This window comes from Diadema antillarum, unplaced genomic scaffold, assembly GCF_040938485.1.
Source record: "Diadema antillarum isolate AM-2024a unplaced genomic scaffold, OU_Dant_1.0 seq00000378_RagTag, whole genome shotgun sequence".
In the NCBI taxonomy this organism is placed as follows: domain Eukaryota; kingdom Metazoa; phylum Echinodermata; class Echinoidea; order Diadematoida; family Diadematidae; genus Diadema; species Diadema antillarum.
Genome location: NW_027271377.1, coordinates 344,275 through 370,438, shown reverse-complemented (window position 1 = coordinate 370,438; position 26,164 = coordinate 344,275). Strand labels below are relative to the sequence as shown.

General features: G+C 37.6%; 1 protein-coding gene across 3 annotated transcripts in view; it reads right to left on the bottom strand.

The window, feature by feature from the left end:
- Positions 1–11,903, bottom strand: part of LOC139731555 (pleckstrin homology domain-containing family A member 1-like) — a 93,837-nt gene extending 81,934 nt beyond the window's left edge. For all 3 annotated transcript variants that reach the window (XM_071642442.1, XM_071642441.1, XM_071642443.1), the window contains exon 1: positions 11,806–11,903. The gene's annotated coding sequence lies outside the window, so the exon portion shown is untranslated. The remainder of the gene's footprint in view (positions 1–11,805) is intronic.
- Positions 11,904–26,164: the final 14,261 nt, after the last annotated feature.

The following is a 26,164-nucleotide window of genomic DNA, read 5'->3' as shown; positions in this document are numbered from 1 at the left end:
ATGAATCTGTTTAATCTTTATGAGGCATTTTTGTCATAACTCATACCAAAAGAATATGCACTTGTTACACTATACATGCAATAAAGTCCCCAACACTGACTTACTTTCGGTGAGGTTATTCACAGGAAACTGCCCAAATTTAGGTTGTTACTCCTTCAATTTTTGCCCTTCTGAAAAGGCTAAATCCACAGGTCAGGGTCAACCCAATATATCTAATCTTCAGAACAAGTGTCACACGTGTCCAAACTTGAAGAAAAAAATGAGAAAGAATTTAGAGATTTAGTACTAGATGTATCTTCATCTTATTAAAACTAGCATACATGACAGTGAGTATCATAACTAATTAAGATTTGCACTGGCCAATTTTAAAGACATACCATCCCTTTTTTTTTCGAAAAATTTCTGAGAACACTTAGGTAGGTATTGAAAAAAACACTATTTAGAAACCTCCTGTAAATTTTGAACTCAAGAGGGTCTTTATTTGTTGAGTTAAATTGACCGTTAAGATTTTTTCGTAGTACGAAAAAATTACAAATCTAAACTACTAGTCTAGTTTTACAGACCTGTGTGAAGCACTTATGTAGTTCATGTAAATGGTGTGTTGTTATTTGCCATAGATAACAAAGTAAAAGAAGCTAGTGAATTCTTCCTTTCTGACAGCTTTAACATGTATATCTTTTGTTCGAAGTATAAGTATCATATCAAAACCACAGGAGAATTAGTATATGCAGCTGTGCCTCGTACACAGAATATGTTACGGTGAGCATTTGGTGATTTATTTGAATTTTAACGGCTAACAACGTTCAAATATCACAGAAATGTTATAGCTTTACAATCGTCTTGTCATTCTGGTGGAATATATCATGTTCTGTGCTATTTGGGAAGGAATGCAAAAGGGATGGCCCATCTTTAACGTTTCTTTATTCTATTTTGAGATTCTGTATAAATGACCAGACTTCACTTCCATAATCAAAAAACCTGAAATCAAGCAATTTATCTAGAACTAAAGAAGACGGTGCATTTTTGTCATTCTTGACAAAAACTATATACCCCCTTCAAACTTCGTTTGGCAGGGATATAATCATGACTATGAAAAGGGGGTAGAATTCCCATAAAGATGTCTCCACACTTTTTTTTTATGCGCGTGAGTGTGTGTGTGTGTGTGTGTGTGTTTAACAAATCTCTGAGAATCAGGGTATTAAGCAGTAGTATAACACAAAATCAGAATCTATCAAAAGTTAATATTTATTAAATAATGGCTAGTTCACTAAATACTGAACAATAAGTGTAACGGCAGACCTTTTTGCAATTTCAAAAGTGTATAATATACTAGGCAAACATTGATAAAGAGCTGAGCAGAAAGAAGGTGATGCTTGCTACATCCCAGGTATAGTACAAAACTTTCACAACAAATTGTTAAAATTTCTCCCGACAAAATTTGATAGCAAGCAGATAAGTGTAAAGATACAGGTATGCACTGGGAAATCTAGACTTGACTGTCATGAATATGTTCTGGTTTAATGCTTGGTTACTGTTGTTGTTGTTGTTGTTGTTGTGTTTTTCTTTTTTAGGGAAAGGGGGGGGGGGGGGTTAATCTGTGATAGAACTATTAAATCTTTGCTCTGAAGTTCATTTTGTTCTTAACCCAGATTTTCCTACTTAGGTAGTCTTCTGTAATAGCACATTAGAGCAAAATTTGAACATACTATGTGAATACACATATGTATATTGCAGAAGACTTCCAAGTGGACATATGCCCTAAAACAGTTTTATTTGATTTATATATTGCATGGGTACCATTTTCTCTCCCCAGAAGAGTACTTGTTTCCATCTGCCATACATCCTAACGTATATTCTAACTATTTCAGACACCAGGGGCACCAATCTAGCTTCTGGCTAAAGCGGGAGTCACACTATACCAGTATTGTTTTGATTTCCTTTATTTCCAGATCCAAATGATACAAAAAGAACTGCATCAAGTTTTACAATAAGGAAACAGGGCAATGTAGCGTCAGTCAGCCTCAGGAGCATAAAAATGATGTTTCCCTTTGATTTCCCTTTGATTCCTTTTATCAGCAGAGGCAACATTGTGTGGAAAGTGACTGCAGACGACAAGCCAGCGAGAAGTTTTACCGAGGAAGACGCAAAAACAGTCTATCTTTAGTCCAGGAGCAGGAAGTGGTTTTTCTTGTCACACTTCAAGTGGTCTCCCCTTTTGTTGTGGTGTCCCGCTCTCCTATCAAATCCTCCTATAGTCGCTGGCCAACTCAGAGACCGGGAAGTAATTTCAATACATTCCAGTAGCCGAGTTGGTGTTTTTAATTCTTCTATTATCGCAAGTTGTTGTTGTTGTTGTTGTTGTTTGGAAAAGCAGCGAAACCGACAAGCGACAGATTGGTGAACATCGCGGTGTAGAGGAACATATCATTAAAACATTGGCCAGCGCCCTTTGATTGTCGGTGGGTCTGCTGGATACAGGGCATCCAGTAATGGACTATGCAGTAATGACCAAGGCAGTCCTGATCATGTGACTATCGTGTTTAGTGTGAAGTACTCCTATTCATATACACAAAGCAGGTGTCTCTTGAATTTTTGTGCCGTGAAAATACTTTTGTCTTACAGTACATTGTATCTCAGCGATATTACAATATATCATAATTATGATAATCACATTCAGACAACACATGTGCACTGTAAACTTGAAGAAAATTGAATTGCAAAAAAAAAAAAAAAAAAAATGAGACAATTCAACTTTTAAAAAGGATTGAGACGCAAAACATATGAGCCATGAATGCTATCAAAAGGTTCAAGCAGGATGTCGAATCATGTGTCATTTATCCCATTAGATTACAGGAACTGTTATTCCATGTAATAAACCAAGATGAGAACAACATATCTCTCAGATACAACATTGGTTAAAGTAAGTCATGATCAAAGACTGACAGATTTTCTCTTCCACCATGTTTAGTGTCATGTAAGCTTTTATCCACATGGTGCTGTTAGAGATCATCTTGTTGAGGTGATTTCAACTTGGAAACATCAGGCTGCTTCTAAATAAAATCACACTCAGTTGGGTTTTTATACTTTTGTGTATGTATCACACAAGACATCTTTGATGGCTCAAAATCCTAGAAAGCCTTGTTTTCTGAACAAATCATATTAAGTATCAAATTAGTAGTTCGTGCTGCCCACTACTGTGCAAGTAGGCCTATTTTCTTTGAGTTTGAAACTGACAATATTCCAAATACTAACCTAAGAATCATGCCACACATATATATGCACTGTACACACAACTACAAATATCACATCATCAAAATATAAGTGATGAACAAGCACTCTTTGCATGAACAACTCTTGAAATTACACCACATTACAGGGAATAATTTTCCTTCTCGAAATTGAATAGCAATTTTTGTCTATGGACATACATTTTCAACAAAATGGTATACAAGTCTATGTAATGAAACTGCTATACAAATTACATTTTGTATAGCAGTCATACCAAAATGCATTGCAAATTGCTATGCGATACCAGGAAAATTATTCCCTGCATTATGTGTTATTTCATTGACAGTCATGTTGAATTCACGTATATGTGCACTTCCCAGCTTGAACTTACGAAAGTGAAATGAAAACAGACTTCATAGTCCAGGCGCAGCGACCCAGAAAAAATGACTTTGTTCAACCCACCCCGCAGAAAAGGTTTGACTGCATGGGGTGGTCGGTTGGACCCTCTGGAACACCCCTAGGGTAGTATGTGATATCAAATTGTGGTATCAATAAAATTTTACAGGCCATTTTAGTTGCGACATGACCATATTCTTCGAGGAAGCGTCTGCGCACACTAAGACTACTACACGTACCACTAGCACTGCTACAGGCGCCAATGCCAGTGGTGCGTGTTATAGTCTTAGCGTACAAAGACTTTTTCCGCGACAAACATCCGTTTTTGCCTGCAAACTAACTTTTCACGCTAAGCTGGGGTCGGTGTAGTGTAGTTTCCAGACGTTTTTATTTCGTCTTTATTTCTCTGAGTTGAAGCAAGCCAAGTGAGAGTGCATACCCAGCGATTGTGACGCCCGAACCGTTTTTTGTGGCAATCATTGAGCATGCACCCTCACTCGGCTTAGCGCAATACAGCAGGCTTCTGCACAATACACAAGCTGTAACTCAGAGAAATAAAGGCGAAATAAAAAGAGCTAGAAATTAAGACTAGGGTCGGTAACGCTTGTCGCTATTGGGGCACTGAAAATGACAAAATTATCACAGTTTTTGCATTTATTTCACGAAGGATTCATCGAAACGCCTTAAAACTATATATGTGCATGTTGCTAGAGATGTCAGCAATACAATGGGATACATTGTAAGGTATAATATTGTGCATGGTTACCATGGTAACTGGATGCCTACAGGTGATTGGTAACTCCCAAAAATATCTGGAATTTTACAGGTTTGTTTCTTTTGCCTTTCGTGCACATCACTCATTGTAGATGAGCTCTACACTGTAAAATTAGTCTGGATAAAAAGGGAAAAGACGCCCAAGATTTTTCCCTCATTCTCTCCTCAGCATTAATTCATTACTGCACATTTTGAATAAAATTTACATATCATGATATTTCATTTTATTCTATATATATATATATTTTTTTATATATTTTTTTTACAATAGTTAACGAACACAAAAGTACGCTTAATTCTTTGATGGATAATCCAGCGCACGTGTATATTCCTTCTTTAGAAAGAAATTTATCGGTATTCTCGAATAAACTTCCTTTAAGAACATAAACAATCAATTGCTTTCCTCTGCTCTTTTCCAGGATTGTTTTGAATAACCATCGCTCTGTAAATACTCGAAAGAGCTACTATAGAATATTGGCTTTGCTTTCTGTATTCATCTTATTTTTAAGGGAAATTTGTGTCCATACATTATTAAAAACTATACACATTTGCCTATGCTTTGAAGTCAAATTTGTGTTGAAAGTACGACGGATGCAACTTTTTCATGCATTTTACTATTCGAAAATGATATCTTTCTTTCAATGGCCGTTTATTATGCCTTTGCTTACAAATTTTGCTGTAACTTGAGAATGCTTCAAAATATTCTTCACATATCCCTGATGTCGTACACTTTATGCAGAAGGAAGGACATGCTTATCGAGCTTTTTGAAATTATGGGCTTTAGTTTTCGAGTTACTGACAACTAAATTCTGGTTGCCATGGCAACAGGGAAAACTTTTTTAACGAAAATCAATAAAAAATTGCGTGGTTTTTTTTTATTGCATCTATAAGATAAAAAAAAACAATGTTTGCAGCAGCAGGAGGCATTTTGGGGGTTACCAGTCACCTTTAGGCATCCGGTTACCATGGTAACCATGCACAATATTATAACTTACAATAAATCCCAGTGTATGGATGACATCTCTAGCAACATATACTTATAGCGTTCTAAAAGTGATATATTTTTTGACATCATTAGAAAGAGCATCTTCTGCAGAAGACCATGATACCAAAATCATTAAATTTGGTTGCGCACTTTTTATTCTACGCCAATTTCTGTAAATGCAGTCATTTTCAATTTTTTGCGACTTATGAGATAATAATTTGGGCGCGACTCGCGTTCCATACGGTGAATTGTGTTAGCTCGTTGATCCATGTCAACAAAAGATAACGCTTTCATATTGGGAGCGCACACACACACACACACACACACACACTATTTTTTTTTCCCTGGCCCGTGTCCAATGTGAAAGCTGTATCTTTTGTTGACATGGATCACCGAGCTTACACAATATTCACTGTATGGATCGCGTGTCGCGCTCAAATTATTATCTCATAAGTCGCAAAAATCTGGCGAAATTTGACAATCACTGCATTTTCAGAAATTGGTGTAGAATAAAAAGTACTGAACCAAATTAAATGATTTTGGTATCATAGTATTCTTAGTTTTATGCAGTTTTGATGAATTCTTCATGAAATAAATGCAAAAACTGTGTGAGTTTGTCGTTTTCAGTGCCCCAAATAGCGACAAGCGTTTACCGACCCTAGTCTTAATTTCTATCCGTTTTTTCGTCTTCATTTCTCTGAGTTGCAGCTTGTGTATTATGCAGAAGCCCGCTGTATATATTGCGCTAAGTGGAGTGAGAGCAGACACCCAGTGATTGCGATTCGGTCGTCACAATCACCGGGTATGCGCTCTCACTCGGCTTGCTTGAACTCTTGAAATAAAGACGAAATAAAAACGGCTAGAAACTACACTACACCAAACCCAGCTTGGCGTGAAAAGTTAGTTTGCAGGCAAAACCCTTGTTTATCGAAGAAAAAGTATACGCGCTAAGACTAGTACACGCTGCACTGGCACTGGCGCCTGTAGCAGTGCTAGTGGTGCGTGTAATAGTCTTGGCTTGCGCAGACTCTTTTACGTTTGTTCCAACAAATCATGATGAAAAGTGGCCAGTAAAATTCTACTGACACCACAATTTGGAACCACATACTACCTGGGGATGTTCATAGAGGTCCCATCTACCACCTTGTCTGGTCAAACCTTTTCTGCGGGGTGGGTTGAACGAACTCCTTGATTAAGCCTCTTACAGGAATTAGCGCCTTGACTATCAGAAGATGGTTCTGGTATACTTTTCATAACAAGCACACACACACACACACACACACAAATAGAACGCTGGGTATTCCACAATTACTACCATAAAGTTACATGATATATATCTTTAGAATACTATTAGTCTCTTGTTTGAAAAACAAAAATCACTTTAAAAAAAGGATTCTTGCCTATAAGAGAGTAAGCCCCTAGAACTTACTGCAAAATGATGTGACATTAGAATTGAGGGGGAAAAGTGATAAGGTGACATAAAAATTAAAAAAAGAAGATGCTTGAACTTTCCATATACAGTGCAATATAAAATTGAAAACTTAACATATATCACAAGATTCTGTTCTCATGCACATCAGCTGAAGAATCTGTTACATGCAACTTTAATAAGACAGACATCACAATTTTTCTGCAGCAACTGTTCTCTTTATTAAATGTTGCACAGACCCTAAACAAAGTTTGACAAATAACCTTCCAGTTTTTTATTTTGCTGGTGACGTTTCAGGAAGCAATTGGCATAGTTAATGTCACATTTTCCCCCATTTTAAGGACTATTTACTGACAGTGTGAAAGGCCTTAGAGTGTCTTATAATGTGCCCTTAAAGCCTATTGGAAAATATATAATAGTCTATGTAGTGTTTCTTGCGGGAATTTTCCCATAACTGAGTATGTGTGTATTTCAGTCATTCAATTTTTAATCTGAAAAGTCTACAAGCTCTTAGACATTTCTTTTGTCAATTTCTTTGGTCATCGATAGCACAGACATAAGAAAAGCTGTGCTGCGCACTTGTGGAAGTGATAAGGGCACACATTGGAAGATTGGTGCTTAAACAGAAAGTGAAAAAAGACTACTATGTACTTCTCTTTCTATTTATAGCACAAGCCAATCTGGGCTATAGGATGTTCAAATATTCTATGTCTATGCTACAGTTTGCTCGTATGAGCTGTAATTTGTTCTATCGCTCTATCAATTTCTCTTTACGAGTTTATAATTTGGCTGCTCTGGGGGGTAAAAAAATGACAACCTTGGCTTTCAGTTTCCTTTCCACCACCATGTCATTACATTTACCATTATTTTTTTTTTTTCACAGATTTTCAAAAGCCCTAAAAAAGAACAGCACTTCATCCGCTTAATGGGGCTATCCTGCACAAAGATTGCAATATGAAAACAAAACACATAATTTTATCATTATCGGGCAACATGATGCTCCTCGTTTTCCTGATTGATAAGACTTAAATGCTATTAAAGTTTGAAGAAAAACAAAAGGGATTAAAGCAGTCAATGGAAAGTGAGGGGACTTTATGAAACCATTTCCCTTTCTAGAGCAGGAAGAAATTTGATTTAAAGGGAGTTGGTTGTCAGATATTAAGGGTCTTTGGTAAAATCAATCTTTGTTCACTGACCATGCTATTGTGGTACATTTGAAAGCGACGACTAGTGCAGGCCTGCTAGGATAGAATTGCCTGTTAGCAAATAAGTGCATCACAGCATCTACTGCCCACCTTTGAAAGCCAACTTTGTTTCCCTGACCAGGACTACTCATTCTCAATTATATATTGTATATAACCCTCTACCCGCTGCACTGCTCAACTGGGTCCTACTCTAGGTGGGAAGCTCTAGAGGCAATTATTGTGGCTACATTGAAATGCACATCATGGACCAAGGATTCAGCAGGGCACTAATTGCACAGACCCACGTTTCACATCTGCCACGTTCCGAACGTCAAAATAAAACTGAGTTTCACGTGGGTACGTCAAAAATGGTTGAGTAATAATGTCAATCTCAGTTCGCTTCTTGATTTGGCCAATGTTCCTGGCTGGTTCCACCTTCTACATACGGATCGGACATAGAAGAGAAAGTTTACTTGCTAGCTAGCGGCAGAAACATGCACGTTAAATGATGATCTCCTCTGATTGACAATTAACTAGCTTAACCTCTCGAAGCTACCTGGAGTGTTTCCATATGGAAAGTGCAGACCCGATGTGGATCTATCATCAGTGAGCATGTAAAGTCGTTGTAGGACATTTGCAGTCCGACACGGAAGAGTCCACAGGTTACAATGTGTAGATTTTTTAACCTCACAACTAAAACTATAAAAAAAAATAATAATAATAATTTGCTCTCTATTAATTTATGGATTGCTTCTTTTGTTACATTTATAAGAATTAATCAATGCAATCTTTGAATTACAGATCCAGTACTACTGAAACACAGCAACCAGCTCCTGGACAAGGAGGTTCTGTGGAGATTTAATGTCCCGATGCCTGGTTTGTTTAAAGGGATAGTACAGTATTGGTGGAGATGAGAATTGGGCTTTTAAGTTTTTGCAAGATACCAAGAAAGCACTTAATGAAATAGTACAGAGCATACCATTTTAAGAGGAATTCAAAGTTTATTTGATGAAAATCGGGTTTGGAATGACTGAAACATCCAAAAACAATGTAAATCAAAGCGATCGTAATAAAGTGTGGGTCCCACACTTTATTAGATTCGCTCTTTTTTGGATATCTCAGCTATTTCAAAACCAATTTTCATCAAATAAATGTTGAATTTCTCATGGAATCACATGCTCTTTCATATTTCATAAGAGGTTTCTTTATTATCTCACCAAAAAATGTTAGAAACCTGAAATTATGTCTCAACCAAAACTAGACAATCCCTTTAAGGCTGGTAGCGGTGCCAATGAGGAGGAGAAGGAGGGGGTGAAGAAGGAACCAGACATGATGGCTAAAACCCAAAGTTGGCAAAGAATTCTTAATTTTGCATTATTTCCTCATATTGTCCACCTATCTAAATGGTTCTTGGAAAGTAATCCCGATTGTCCTGGTAAGTGGCAGTGGCAGGCCTGATAATGGAATGCTCTCCAAGAAATGGAGTGAGTGCACTTTTGGTTTGGGTTTAACTCCAGTGACAGGGGTAATTGTATGTTGCATAAACCACTTTGAGTAGTACATGGTGATAGAAGGGGGTGGGGGAGAGATAACAATGAAATGAAATAAATGCTGTTTTTGCACTACCTGGGCCCTGTTTTATGAAGAGTTATAACTGATTATATACAACTGTAGTTGATTTCTATCATAAGTCTATGGTAGCCTGTGTGGTAAGAAAATTTATAAATAAATCGATTATATCTTTTGATGAAATGGGGCCCAGGTATCTTTTATTCAAAATGGTTGAAACCTCCACTAATCCAGAATAAAAAAAAAAAAACAAATACAAGAAGCACTTTATAGTTCTGCCATTAGGCCTAATGGAAAAAGAAAATAAACTAATCACCTGACAAATATTACTCCGGGTAGATATGACACAAAGCCCTTCATATTACTCAGAGAAATGAGGAGACAAGACAACAGCAGTAAATTTCAATGACTTTTGCTCGCTCTGGCAAGTGGCGTAGGCCCTGAATATGAATTTAAGCACTGACAACACAGTATACAGGGATACCAGCACAAATCTAATCTAATCGCTTTTCAGCACACTGTCATCATCAATGCCAGGGATGAATGTCAAATGCCCTGTAATTCAAATTAAGCATATAAACAATAATACACAGCTTTATTTCATGGTTGTTTATACTATTTGATGACCATCTACAGGATTACTACTTCGAGATTTAATTGACGAAAATGTCATGTATTGTTTTGAGTTGAAATGACATAGTGAAGTGGGCTTTGAGGGGAGCTTGGATTTATGAGAACTAAGAATATCAATACATCATGCTTGAAAACACACAACAATAAGATCACCAGCTCAAATGTGCCATCTGACAGAGCCTTGCCAAGAGTGCTCTAAACTGGTATGAACATACGAGGTGGGTAGACAGAAAGATCCATTTGTCCTCCGGAGTCTTTTACTTTTTTTTTTTTTTCTCTGACGTTATTGCTCTCCTCCAGAGGGGATCCGTGAAGCCAGACGCTGTCTCGGCGGAACATATATCCCAGAGACTCCAACCCCAAGCACCTTCTGATCTGGAGATTCTCCCACCTGAAACCCCTAGCAAACGGGAGACTCCAACTTGCGCATATCACGAGCGCGAAGTCTCTTGCAGTCTAGGGTTCTAGATGCTCTCTCTTTCTATCTAAGGCTTATTTTTCAACATACAATTAAATCAAGTAAGAAATCACTTCAAGCGGGAGAAATTAAATCTCAAGCGGGAGAACGGGAGATTCTGCAAAAAATGGGCTTTCGGCGGGAAATCTCCCGTCAAAAGCGGGAGAGTTGGAGTCTCTGATATCCCCGACACGACGACCAGATACAGACCGATCTTACAGTCAAGGAGGTGGGAAGAGTAAGCTCTCTTCCCACTTCCCTGGTATAAACAGACTTGCATCCCAGAGCATTTTAGAGTGCTCCACAAGCATTCCTGAAGCAAATAGTACATGCTATAAGCGCATGCAGCACTAGATTTTGATTAAATAATGTTAATCATTATGACCACTGCAATAATAAATACGCATGTTTATGGAGGGGCCAGTTCTGCAAGTTCTTACATAATCGTAGACTCTAGACTAGTTCCTAATTGATCATTTACTGGTAACTTACCTTGAACACCAGCACAAAACTTCTAATCTATTCTTTCAACAGGAATAATTCCAGAATCAGATATTACCCTCTGATTTTACCCTCTGATCAAGGAAATGACATCTACAAGTACAACCATGACAACCACAATAATACTATAACACCGACAGCAATCTATTCATAGCATACATAGTACACACAATACATAAATTACAGCTTGATGCATCAAATAGCAACCTATAGTAGGCCTAGCACTAGCAGCAGAACAGCAAGGATTATATTCCAGGGGCAGGGCCGGGCCAGGGTACCAACTGCCAAGTTCCAACCGGTAATTATCAAGTAAATTTAATCTAGATCTCGATCTAAATTTACCCTGCTTTAAGGCACCATGTCATGAGGTGTAAATAGCATCAAGTATGAGTGGACCTTTTTAAATCGTTTCCTTGTGAGGCACGTAACAATCAATTACCCCTATCACATGCACATGGAACATAGCATTTGGCTGTCAAGACTGCAGTGACCATGGCATGGTGTGAGTATCAGTGCTTACGGCATTCTTCTTGAATCGTGCAAAAGAATATCAATACATCTCAAAGTGCATAATCACATGTACGATGTAGAATGACGAAATGAAAACCTCACTCTTAGCACTTAAATCCATTGCAATTCCCTAGATTACCTCAATCACTAGTACAGATCCACTCGCGTTCTACAAAGCTCCGAATACATCCAGCAAAATTTCCACGCTTCAGAGGAAGGAATGACCAGGAAATCGAGAATAAGTCAGTTTTAGCAACACACTAACTACACCAGCACGCGCAGCTTAGCATGAAGGCTGGTGGGCGCTTTCTCTGTAGTTTGTCCGCCTGATACTTCCGGGTTCGTATTCCCTCGATGTGACGGGGCACAGCCGATTGCTCTCTTGTGTGTAAACACACAAGACACATGTGTGAGGGACTGAGGATGGCGGCTCACGGGGTCACCGCATAGTCTGCCTACAAGCCGCGGCGGGGCGTCCTCGGTGGGGGAAGCCTGATAATGCGCGTACTGGAAAAGGGAGTTTCCCTTACTACTGCGAGTACAGTATAACAATGTGAAAGAATTTCTTTGTATACGCGCTGCGGCCTTCTCTTCAGTAGATAGGAGGAGGCGTTTACCTTGGGTGATACTGTACCTTCTCGGTTTCAACGTTTGTTCCTTGAATAAGTGTGTGTGGCCGTGTGTGTGTATATTTTATGTGCGGGGAGGAATATGGCAGAAAGATATAAGGGAGTATATCGGACAACTGGTTTTAGTCAAAATAGGAATAGCGAAAAGTATAATTGTGCTTATTGGTCAATTAATCACAATTATTTCAGTTTCATATTTTCTTAATCTTGGGGATACTAAAGGGGATATTCTTATCTGTTAAATGAAATCATTGCATTTTAGATACAGCCCGTCATATACGTCTAATAGAAAATATCTGTCTACTTTATTCTTTTGATTACACATATACAGCATTTCGAAAATGTTTTATTTCATGTTCAGAAATCCATTGTGGCCTTTGAGGGGAACTACCGAAAATGTTCACGTGCATGGTTTCAGAGAATAATGGAATGCTAGGCTGTACATGTTGGTGAAGTTTGAGGAAAATCAGACAAGCGGCGTTGTCCTATAGGCCTATATGGGGCCTACTGCAACCAAAATCACGAATTGCCGGAGTCTCTTTATCCAGGGATGACATTACATAGATTTCAATCAAAACTTTTAAACGTCTCGGATCGTGCTATTTTCCTCAAACTTCACTGATGAATACTACTAATATTTCTGAATTCGCAAAACGTGTAAGGCCTGCTAGTATATTGGGATATCCTGTCCACCTTTAATGCTCATAAAATCGGACACTAAGAACAGTTGGGTCAGCGTACATTTTTTTGCTATGTAACGTGTGATTCCATTCACTAATAAACACAATTATCTATACATAGAGAGTGTAGGTTGTTGGTTGTTGGTTTTTAATTTTTAATTTTTTACCTCACTTTCCTTAACTGAAAGAATCCACATATTGTTATTAGAGAGTAATTCCACACCGTGTTCAAGTTGGGCTTGATAAATGAAGGTTGGTGTTTCTACAAAATTGGACCTGAAATAAGAAACTTTGGGAATTAAAGGCATTATTTACCATTTGCAGATGAGAAACAAAAACCCCGCTTTCAATGCTTCAAAATAGTTCTAAATGTGACTTAGGGATAGAAACAACCAGTGTAAAATGTTAATCAGTATAATCATTGTAAAGTATCTTGTGAAAAAATTGTTGAGAATTGTTTTTAGAATAAACCGCCTAACAGTTATGGTTTATTGACAAACATAGTAATATCTCCTTATATTTTTAGGCTTTATTGAGAAATTTTTATATGGTAGGATGTTTTGTGATACAACTGACCTAAACCAGGGCTCGACACTAACGGTGGCCCGGTGGCCCGGGGCCACCAAAAACGAAAGTCGGGCCACCAAATTTCAAAAAGGGCAAATTTGGTGGCCCGCCTCGGGCCACCAAAATTTTTTGAAAAGTGTCATTTATTTATGTTAAGATGTTGCAACCCATGTGCCTGTCAATGAATATTTATACTTAGTCTTACCATTCAGTAGTTAAATTTGTTTAAAGGATGGATGAAAAGGACTGACTAAGTGCCTGAGAGTGAGTGTTGCGAGTTTGTTGAGGTTTATTTATGAGTTGATATGCGGTCCAGCTTCCAATTCTTTCTATGATAAAACTTAAATATTTGACTCATCAACAAAAAAAAGCAGGAATTTTAATGTTTTTTTATTATTTCTTTGGGGGGGGGGCACCAAAAATGTGAAATTGATGATTTTGGTGGCCCCATCGGGCCACCAAATAAAAAAGTTAGTGTGGAGCCCTGCCTAAACACATTATGCATCAAATGCGATAACTCGAACATTTTTTTTTAAATTCAAATCACTGCTCCCAGTTGTAAATAATACCTTTAAAGTTTCGTGTCTCGCGAAGCACGCGGTGGCGTCGTCATCATCTCCTAAGTTTCCCATTACCTGTATATGAATCTTCTCTAAATTTGTGTTGTTGTTTTTATTTTCTGGACATGAAACCAATATGAACATGATGCATCACATTTTAGGTGGAATCTATGGTACCACAAACACGATGTACCCGATACCATGTATCATTTTTTTGCGTGCGAACCAGTAAAAACTTGCGTGATGGGAATGGCATCATCGCCTCTTTCGGACTCCTTTATTATAGCGTGTGTGTGTGTGAGCGGTTTGTGACTGATTTATCACTGTTTTGAAAACACGGGGAAGTTTAAAATACCATAACTGTTTATATTTTGGATCCCGCTTTCGATGTTTTAACATCTACCACTCTGTTCGTCTAGTATTACTCCATATGTAATTGTGGGATAAGAGAACTTTTAAAACGTGGTTTTCGGGGTTCCTTTTCACCCCAAGCTTCGTTGTAACATACATGCATGGCTGATGCAGTTTTATGGATGTGACGAGGAAATGTTTTTGTTATAGCACAGAACACGGAATGTACTTGACAGTTTGCAATCATTCGTTTATACCGACTTCAGAGCCTAAAGTGTGTGTGTGTGTGCGCGCGCGCGTGTGTGTGTCTATAAACCAATGGATGGGTAGTAGAGGTGGTGCCATTTTTATCTATGTGATCATCATAGTTAATTTTGTATAGAAATAATTATGATTATCATCGACATCTTTTTTCGTCGTTAAGGCAGAGTATCAATACGTAAACCCTTTTTTATGTCATTTCCAATTTCAAAGAAATCTTGCAGGGATTGCTTGTTTCATTTTTCTACGTTTATTAAAGTCACCTCTTTGAACAACGTGTGTGCACGTGACATTCTATTATTTTAATGAAGCTCATAAGGCTGCGCGTATACATGCGTCTTCAGAAAATCTGACAATAAGGTCTTTAAATCCTTGTTGCCAAATTTGGCTGTTCTGTGGCTCTCCACGCTCAACAAAGCTCAGATTAAAACCTTGTAGAAGGTAAAAAACCACAACAATTCACAGGGACTTCCAACAGGTCATCTAGGCCTACTGAACACAAGTCACTGAACCACAAGGACCACTTATAGAAATCTCAGGGAAAGGCAAAGCGCCAGCGGGAATTTTGAGTTTTTGATCCGAGTCCGGCTCTCCTGTATTATTCCACACCTAAGGGAAACAATACCAAGCTTTAGATCTGCGACGCGAACTCTAAAGACGACAATATTAGAAAAGAAGAGAAAAGAAAAGAAAAACAAAACAAAACAACAAACACAATAACAAACAACAACAACAACAACATAAAGAACAACAAACACAACAATAGAGCACATGCGCGAGACAACTGTTTCCGTTGTCCAACCCGGGAGGAGACGTCGTCTTGGCGTTCCATGCAGTAGCGTTCGCGTCGCCCATCTAAAGCTCATTACTCATGAAGTACAGCTCTGCTTGAAAGAACGTCCTCTTGTGCGACAAAAGCACGCAACACGAGCAAGTGCCTTTAAAAAAAAAAAAAAAAAAATTATTATTACATTTTTTAGAAGAATCTGACATGTTTTGATATCAGTTTGCGTCTGAACTACGAAAATGAATCCATCAGGATTGGATTATGAAATCAAAGACCCCCCCCCCCCCCTATCAGTTGACCTATAGAGTGTGAAGGTACAGGTATACCGTTTGAAAAGAAATTGGTTTGCTACTACGTGTATTTTCCACAATACATACTTCAGAGAAGAGTAGTTCTGGTGGTCCGGGGCCACCTAAACTAGATGTCGGGCCACCATTTTTAAAGAAAAGAGATGTTTTGGTGGCCAAAACGGGCCAACGGAAATTTATTAGCTTGCACATTGCTCTTATACTTATGTGTGGGTTTTTTTTTTTCTCTCACCCAGAAAAATGGAGAATAACTCACGGCTCAGTGCTTCTGTTCACTGAACGCATTTCAACTCTAAAATGCAAGGTTGCAAGAAAGTATTCACTGCCGAACTTCGAGTATATTTTACGGTGAAATTCAGCCGAACCATTTTAAAGTCTTTAATCTGAATCGTATCTATCCAAAACAAAATAGGTATACACCTATAGGATAAATAAAATTTCATAAATAGGGCTTGTGTGGTGCCATGGAAATCCAAGTTCATGCCTTAATTTAAAGGGGAAATCCAGTCCAAATGAAGAGTTTGTTTGCAAAAACCGATAAGTCCATATTTGCCAAATGGAGATATTTGCGATTAAAGGTCAAGAAAAATATAGAGAATAAAAAAATTTTTGCTTCTTTTGACAACTTCAAAAATATGCCTATATATGTAATGCCCAATATATCATTTGAAAGATATTATTTTGTACTTTATGACAGAGATCGTACTTCAAAATCTTCAAAAATGGACTTATCGGTTTTTGCAAACATAGCCTTCAAATATAAGTTAGTCTAATAAGAAAGAGTAAAATATTACGAGTTCAATGGTAAAATTTTAATCGAAATCGGATGAAAAATAAGGAAGTTATGACATTTTGAAGTTTCATTATTTTTGAGAAAACAGTTCTTGAACGGTCAATATGAATATGCAAATGGCAAAGTGAGCATGTTATCCCCTCACAACTTGCCATATATTTTGTACCACATAAAATTTTGAAATTTCAAGTTTTTCATTCAAACGCAATTATGCCCAATGCTCAAATCCTGATATATCTAACTGATCACTATTCTAAAATTATACAACCAGGAGTAACATCGTTTCAGACTTCAATGACAGAAACATTGAATTTTCATCATTTTTTGTACACGATCTATGGAAAATTGTGAGGTTATGACAAAGTCAGCTCACTCATATGCACATTCATATCCACTGTACAAGAACTGTCTTGCAGAAATTAACAAAACTTCAAAATTTCATAACTTCCTTCGTTTTCATCCAATTTCAGTCAAACTTTTACTGTTGAACTCGTAAGATTTTACTTTTTTTTAATCAGACTAACTTATTTTTGAATTGGATTTCCCCTTTAATATCAAATACGTCAGAGTCAGTGAAGTTAGTTACAGTGTGTGGCACTGGAATCCTGATAACATACATGCCAATTTTCACATAAGTATCAGTTTATATAATTTTTATGTTTTATGAAATCATTTCATTTTCAAGTGTTTTATTTTTGCTTTATTTAACGCAGTTAGTCATATCGTTGCCAATTTTCTTAAATTATCAGTTTATTCTAACATTTTTTTTAATGTTCATTGAAAAAAAAAGCTTATATTTTCAGACCACAAAATTTCATTATAAGGCCACCAAAAATGCAATTTGACGACCATGGTGGCTCGAATGGGCCTCCAAAAGTACAAGTTTGTATCGAGCCTATATGACTGATTTTTCATGTTGGGCCAGTCATAAGTACACTTCGCTTGCTTTTTACTTGAATATGTATTATGTTTACATTCTGTTTATTTCTTAATAATTCCCACCACTTGACACAAGCTCTTAGTTTTACGCTAGTTAAGTTGACCTATGGTGCAAACTTGGAGATTTCTAAACTGGAAATTATCCCACTTACAGCTACACACTTACCCTTAGATGAGAGGTTTTCCTTGATGAGCATTAGGAAGCCTGTGTGTATGGTTGGCTGACATTGCAATAATTACGCACTGTTGAACTTTATCTTACACCATGTAGTCTGTTACTCGATTCTTAGTAAAATATGAATTTCATCTGTAAAGTTTGGTCTGATAATTTACTTGCCCAACTCTCTGCTCTCTTTTCATCCACTAATGATAATGATAATGATAACGATAATAATAATAATAATAATAATAATAATAATAATAATAATAATAATAACAAGAAAACATCTTCATTGATGCACAAAAAGTGAAGAAACAACTGAGCAAAATGCCAGGAAAGCAGCAGGACCTGGTCCTGGAAAGCAGCAGGACCAGACGCAGTGCATGGATTTTGGATCAAACATTTCACGGCAGTCCATGAGAGAATAGCAAAGCAACTACAGCTTGCTCTAGAGAGCGGGGAGGTTCCCCATTGGATGACCACAGGCAGGACGGTCCTCATCATGAAGGACAAATCCAAAGGTAATGTTGCCTCAAATTACAGACCCATAACTTGTTTAAACATGATATGGAAGTTAATGACTGGCATCATAGCGAATGAGATGTATTGCTTCATTGAAGGGAAGGACTTATTCCCTGTCGAACAAAAAGGTGGGCGGCGAGGGTGCAGAGGAACTAAAGACCAACTACTAATTGACAAAATGGTGATGAGAAATTCCAAGAGAAGGAGGACCAACCTGTGTGTAGCCTGGATCGATTATAAGAAGGCTTATGATATGGTGCCTCATTCGTGGATCGATGAATGCTTGCAAATGTTCGGACTTGCAGATAACATCCGAGCTTTACTGACAAATTCTATGAAGGCATGGTGCACAACCCTCACATCGAATGGCAAAGATCTTGGTCAGGTGAGAATACAACGAGGAATATTCCAAGGGGACTCACTGTCACCTCTCCTCTTCGTTATATCACTCATTCCACTTACAAGCGTTCTGCGAAATGTATCGGCCGGTTATGACCTCGGAGGAAATCATGGCTCCCTCAATCATCTGCTGTTCATGGACGACCTTAAGCTCTTTTGTAAAGACGAGAAGCAGTGCGACAAGCTAGTTCAAACGGTTCGTCTGGTCAGCAAAGACATCGGCATGGACTTCGGCATCAACAAGTGCGCTACCCTGGTTATGAAGAGAGGGAGACGAGTGAAGAGTGCAGGAATACCACTCCCTGATGGAAGAATACTACAGAGTTTGGAGGAAGGAGAGAATTACAAATACCTCGGAGTGTTGGAATCTGATGATGTCTCGAACAATGCTATCAAAGTGTCTGTGACGAAGGAGTACTTCTCACGTGTAAAAAGTGTACTAAAATCACACTTAAATGGCGGACACGTGATCACAGCTCTAAACACCTGGGCGGTAGCAGTTTTGAGATACACAGGAGGAGTGGTCGAATGGACGAAGGCGGAACTGGCTGGTATGGATCGGAAGACAAGAAAGATGCTCTCGATCTACAAAACCCACCAAATGAGTGCTGATGTCGACAGGTTGTACCTGCCAAGGAAAGAAGGAGGCCGAGGGCTCGTGAGTGCGTCAGATTGCGTTGAAATGGAGCAAATCAGCCTCAACAATTACATAAACAGCAGTGAGGAAAAACTCCTTCGAGCCGTTCTGGTTGAAAGTGGAAATAATGTAAACGCCATTGATCCACTTACTTTCAAAAGCCAGAAACGAACAGAAAGATCTGCAAAGTGGAGACAAAAGCAGCTGCACGGGCAGTTTTGCAGAGAGACGGAGAACATCAGCAGTAATGACACATGGTTATGGCTGAAGAAAGGAGAACTGAAGAAGGAGACAGAAGGACTGATCATCGCTGCCCAAGAGCAAGCACTGTCAACAAATGCTCTGAAAGCCAAGATACAGAAGAGAGATGTGGATGCCACATGCAGGATATGCCGAGAAAGAGACGAGACAGTGCAACATATCGTATGTGGCTGTAGTAAATTGGCGCAAAAGGAGTACAAAAGACGACATGACAAACTGGCACAAGTCCTTCACTGGGAGCTTTGCAGAAAACATGAAATACCATGTGAGAGCAAATGGTATATGCACGAACCACAGAAAGTTTCTGAAAATGATCAAGTTAAAATCCTGTGGGATTTCGATGTTCAAACTGACAATGTCATCCAGCACAGGCGTCCGGATATCATCGTCGTAGAAAGGGCTCGACAGATGTGCACAATCGTCGATGTCGCGGTACCGGGAGACAGCAGAGTAGCCGAGAAGGAGAAGGAAAAGATAGAGAAGTACCAAGACCTTGCCAGAGAGCTTCGCCGCCTGTGGAATATGAGAACGAAGGTGATCCCTATTGTCGTTGGAGCACTCGGAACAACGCCAAAGCAGCTGCGACGGCACTTGGACGATGTTGGTGTGCCAGATCGAGTGCAAACGCTCCAAAAAGCAGCATTGCTGGGGACGGCACGAATCCTGAGAAAAGTACTGGAAGTCTAAGGTTCCAGGATGGAACTTGACGTGATATTAATCTCCAAGAGGTATCTTGTGAAGATAGAGATACCAATAATAATAATAATAATAATAACAATAATAATGATAATAACAATAATAATAATAATAATAATAACAATAATAATAATAATAATAATGATGATGATGATGATGATTATTATTATTATTATTATCATTATTATTATTATTATCATTATCATTATATCAACAGAAGAGTAACAATGATTATAATCAGGAGGAAGAGGGTAGTACTTGTAATAGTGATATTTACACTACTAGTATCTACAGCAAAATATCTGATGATCACATTTGAGTTGTATAGATAATGGTCTTTATTTGTACATGCGCCATTCATTTCACCAGAAACATATGAAAGTACTCAATCATGTAGATTGACCAACAATGATTCCAATATCTTGTTTGTGCTCATGATGAATCTCTGTATCAGATTTCTTACTGCAGGAATCACACACTTCTCTCTGGTCGGTTTACACAGAAATATCATTCACCCGATACTGCTACAAACTTTTGCAGCCAACTTCCTACTTTTGAAAATGCATGTACTCGACTTTTAATTAATCATCATGATCACTCTGGGCTTGACAAGCTGATGGAAGACTTGCGATTATTGATGGTGGCATAATATTGTATCTTGGCATGGAGGCACTAGACTGGGTTTGAAGACATTGTTTTTAACAATGTTTCATGTTTAATAAATCTGAGCTTAGTGGTCTTACATATCTGTCTATTACCCTTATATATACATGAAATTAAGTCATGGGGGAAAACCCAATCGTGATTTAAAATAATCTTTGAATGTTTAAAACAACTGCAATTATGTGAGTGACCAGATTCACAACACTCAACTTTCCTCAAAGCAGTTGTGTTACAATAAACCATATTGAAAATCACTTCAGAGCATGGGGATACTTGTTCATTGATACACTTTCAAATGACAAAAACTGGAAAGCTTTTGTACATCTCGGTGCTTCTTAGTCCTTTTGAACATCTTTTTACAGATCACACAGTATAAAGGCCTCCAATTCTGTCTAGTTTAAGTATAAGTAAGCCACCATAATATTAAACCTAATTGCAAGTATTCTGAATGCCAATTTACACAGAAAACCCAACAGCATTGTACATACTGTCCAAAGCCCCTGACACAGAATGGGTTTACAGTGTCTCTAAATGTGACCCACTACAACAATAGGATCCTAAAGTCGCTGACGGGTGAGCCGAGAAAATCGAGTTTGAAGTCAGATCACCAAAATTTGTCAAAACGTTCGGATTTCTGTTTTTACATAATTTTGTAGTCTAATTTATCTTCTATCATCTGTCGAAATTTCGACGCTAAATGATCAAAGGAAAGGCCTGAAAACAGCATTTTTCTGGGCCATGCTTGGCTCGCCCGTCAGCGACTTTAGGATCCTTTTGTTGTAGCGGGTCACAAATTTTCAGTCTTACACAAGTTTTCTTGCCCAGTTTCCAATATCTGGCTTTTTAACAAAGCTAGCACAAAAAAAAAAAAAAAAAAAAAATCAATTGAAATGTTAAAGTAGTTCAACATCACTCCACATAATTGCGTCTCTACAATATTAGTACTTTATACATAGATAACTTGGTTATGATTGCAATGATGTAACAAATTGAAAAATGTGCAGAACATCACATCATTTTGATGATTTATCAACAAAAGTCCTACAGTAAATCAAAAAAAAAAGACACAACTTTAAATTTTGTGCTAAACAAAATTTGTGACTTCAGGTCAACAGACACTGATACTGCTGTCCATGGATTGGGCAACTTAACCTATTCCATACTGAATTCTGAAATGCCCATAGACTTAATACGCAGGCAACCAGGTTCCCGTATAGTACAGGTTAATTGGACAGGTCGCTCAGTAGAGTATTATACCGCTTGGTCTAATTCCCAGAATATCTATGACCATGATAGCTTAACCCAGTTGCTCTATACAAGATTAGAACATGCGGGATGACCCAAAGTGAGCATTAGACCATGCGAAATTAGACCAAGTGGCAATTTACCACTGGACATGCTACAAAATATACATAAGTAGTCTCATAGACATAATTTTTCTACATTTGTACTAAATAATTCAGTTGTTGCAAAGAAAAATGTATGCACATTTACATATTCACACAGTCTCTGAATATATGTAGTGGATTTTTTCAAAGGCCAATACAGTGATTAAACATGCCAGTTGTTACTGTTATCTTTACAGAAATATGCATAAATATTACAGATTAGAACGCATAGTAGATGTATAAGTATTTAACTTAAGAAATACAAAAATATGCAGATCAAAGACGAGCTGTATACATCCACTTTGTACACACCTAAGATATAGATACTCTGTAGGCTTATACATTACCTCTTTACACATCCTTAATAACAAAATGCAGTAAGTCTGAAAAGTAACCTCTCATCAAATATACAAACACAAAGCAACCGTCATAAAATTCACAGCTTTCTTGAATATTTAGTGGCTGGTATATCAGTAGAAATACAAAACAATGCTCAAATTATGCCACATGAATATGCGATAATTTATCTTCCTATTCCTGACACACAAACTAATTTTCACACTGTGCACTACATCTCCAAAAACATAAAAAGAACTTTGCATTTTCTTTTCTTCTGTTTATATCATAGAGATTCTGTAAAGCCAGATATTTTTCACAGCATGACATTGGAGCTGACAGCCTTTTTTCATGGCGTGAAATTTGCACAAATTGTCACTGGTATTCAATGCACATAGTGAAGACAAAAACTTTTGTACATATTAATTTCGCGAATCTTGGCTCTTGCAAAATTTGCGAAATTAAAATGCATGCAAACATTCCTCGTTTTACAGTAGTGCCATTACATAATCATGCACACATGTTAAATTGGTCACATTGCCTTGGGTAGTCAGCGCGATGAAGATGTAAAAAAAAAAATTAATATGAATTAAAAATACATTTTGAACTCTGTCTTAAAGAGATCTGACATAACAACTTACCCTATTTCAAACAAATCCTTGATCAAGATATAACAATATCCTCATGTTTTTTTTTTTTCAATTGCCTTTTCATTGTCTCTTCTTGCTCTGTTATTACATTTGCAATTGATATTTCAATATTCCTCTTTATAAAGATTTTGTGATACATTCAACCTTGTGTGAGGTGACTACCCTGAAAAGACTGTAAACAGTATATTGACTTATGCACGCATGAACATGTCATTTAGGTAGAGTGTGTTTGTGCCACTTAGATGTAACATGATGGGTGGGGGGGGGGGGGTGGGGGTGGACTTATGTAAAGTTGTGCAGATTCCTATTCTCACTAAAAATAAAAAAAAAATAAATAAATAAAGAGGTACACCATAAATTAGATGTTCTATCACACACTTGGGCAGGCAGGGATTTCAATTTTGTTGTAATCTTTGCCTTTATATCAAAATAGTAACCAAGCAAATATAAAGCAATGTGGAAACAAACCAATGACACTTCTCACACACAAAACTACTTCAGCTTGTATCAAATATATATGATTTGTACTGTTACGAGGTAAACAGACGTCACAAAAGGCTGGAAAATGGTATCAATCCTCATTACAACCAATACAAATCAGCCTGTTTTCAGCAGGTATCAAGACACCCACATACATACATGATCATCTAATACATGATCATCTGTATCATATGAACTCCATGAAATGAGCAAAAAAGCTAACTTGCCTATGGCTGAACTTAATAAACAAAGTTCCTTCTTTTGTTGCCTGCCTAGCAGAAGGGCGCTAAGGCTTGCGGGCTCAAAAGATCACAAAAAAACGATGATCGCATCATATGAAGGACCTTTCAAAACTCAGTCAAATTATGTCATGAATAAAACTTCCAATTTTGTGGAGAAATTTCAGGCCAGGGCCCTTCTGTCAGGCCAGCAACGCTTTCATGTGTAAATGATCGTTCATGTAACTGCATAGGGAAGGTAATGCAAGCACTAACTAATGTTTTGATGCTATCAGGAGGACAACCCGTGTGTAGCAGGATTCACGCGACAGTTGGAAAGCATCGTGGAGCGAGGTAGCAAAAACATAATTGCAGCAACTGACATCAATCCAGATTTCAGTGTCGCATATCTACAATATTCTTACGAGAGGGGTGCACAAGGAATGGACACAAAGGTGCCAGTCCCCCACTAAAAAATGTACATTTTTGGGTCCACTCCCAGTCAAAATGCTGTGGACATTCACTTTAATGTATTTTTTTTTTTACACAGATGCAGTAACAGAAACACTGTTAGGCAATATCTTTCAAGTAAAAAGAGGGCTGCTCTCAAGTAACAGACAGTATTAGAACAGCTGTTGAGTTTGAATGACATTAAGTTAGAAACATCTAACCTTCAGAAGCTGAAATAGCTTTCACACCAGACCTCATTGCTATTTGATACCCAACTTTCAGTTGGATTCTTAAACCAGTCACCTATCTGATATTGCAAATTATAAAGAAAGCACATCTAACTCTAGAGAATGCATGAGTCAGTTACTGTCTGAACAAAGAATATGTGGATGCATTTCTAAATGTAACACAAGTTCTAAAGCTTAAGCAAGACTTGTCGCTCAGTCTTACTCGGCAGTTATATAACTCATGTACGTATCTCCCCGAGTATGAGAGGCTCTAATAACTTCCCTTTAACTTAACAGATGAGATTGCCCACTGTTAGAAAGCGACTTTGACAGGCTTAGGAAACTTATCTGAGGAATGATCACATGTGAAGTATCACTAGCAACATTCAAAACTTGGGTTACTATCTCATTTCCTTGTGGAATAGAACACTTAAATGCAAATTACAGTGGGTTCCTTTGAAATTTTTTCCTCAAAGTTTTGCTAAAGGGTAAAAGATGAATACATTTAAATACCCCAGAAGTCATGTGACATTTTGTCAATTATAAAAGGGTGAAATGACCTGCGGAATTACTCCGGACAAATGTAACGTTACTAACCGTAACGTTACTAACCATGCTTTTGGGGGTCTAGCTAAGAAATCATTGGTCGAACTGCTATAAAAATTTACATGAACATTCGTCATGATGCAATAACTGAAATTAATGCAACATTTTGTTTGAAGTAACTTTAATTTTTGCACACTTTTTGTTGCAAGACATTGATTTTTTTGTCATGTCCTTTTTTCGTAACGTTACTAACCAGCCCTTTAAGTTGCCATAGCAATTCTAATATTTCCTGGATTGTATTCATTCTTTTCTGTATCATAAACCTGGGAAGGACGAACATGTTTTTGACATAATTTTGACTTGAAATGAATAAATGGTAATTTAGTAGTAAAAACAAATTTCTAAATTTGTTCAAATGTAACGTTACTAACCGCGGAATTGCCCAGAAACTTTTGACTTGAGTTCATTCACACAGAATTATTTGGCATAGTTCCTGGGGAGAAGCATCAACATGATACCATTAATGATATGCCCTACTGTAACATCAGACAGACTGTAACCTCGGCTAGTCCGAGAAAAGAGTACAAACAATTTTACACACTTCTCCATCCAAATTCTGCAAAGCATATGGGAGTGCTAAATTGATGATAAAGACTAAACTATCAAAAGAAACAAACATTCATAAGGTACACACTTGCAGCTTTAATCAACAAGTCACTTTGGTCTTCGCTTACAGACACCACATACTGTTTATTGGTAGTTGGAACACAATTTACCTGATTGACCTGCAAGATTGCACAACACACCCATAAACCACAAATAAACATGCTTCATTTATCACACATTCACTTTGTAAAAAGTGCGTACAGACTCTTCGTGGTGTTTAAAATAGTTATTCTATGACATTCTCTGCATGAAGTTTTCCCTTTGAGTAGCTTACTGACTTTCAAACAAATAAAGGTACAAAGCACAGCCCAATCAAATGTGTCT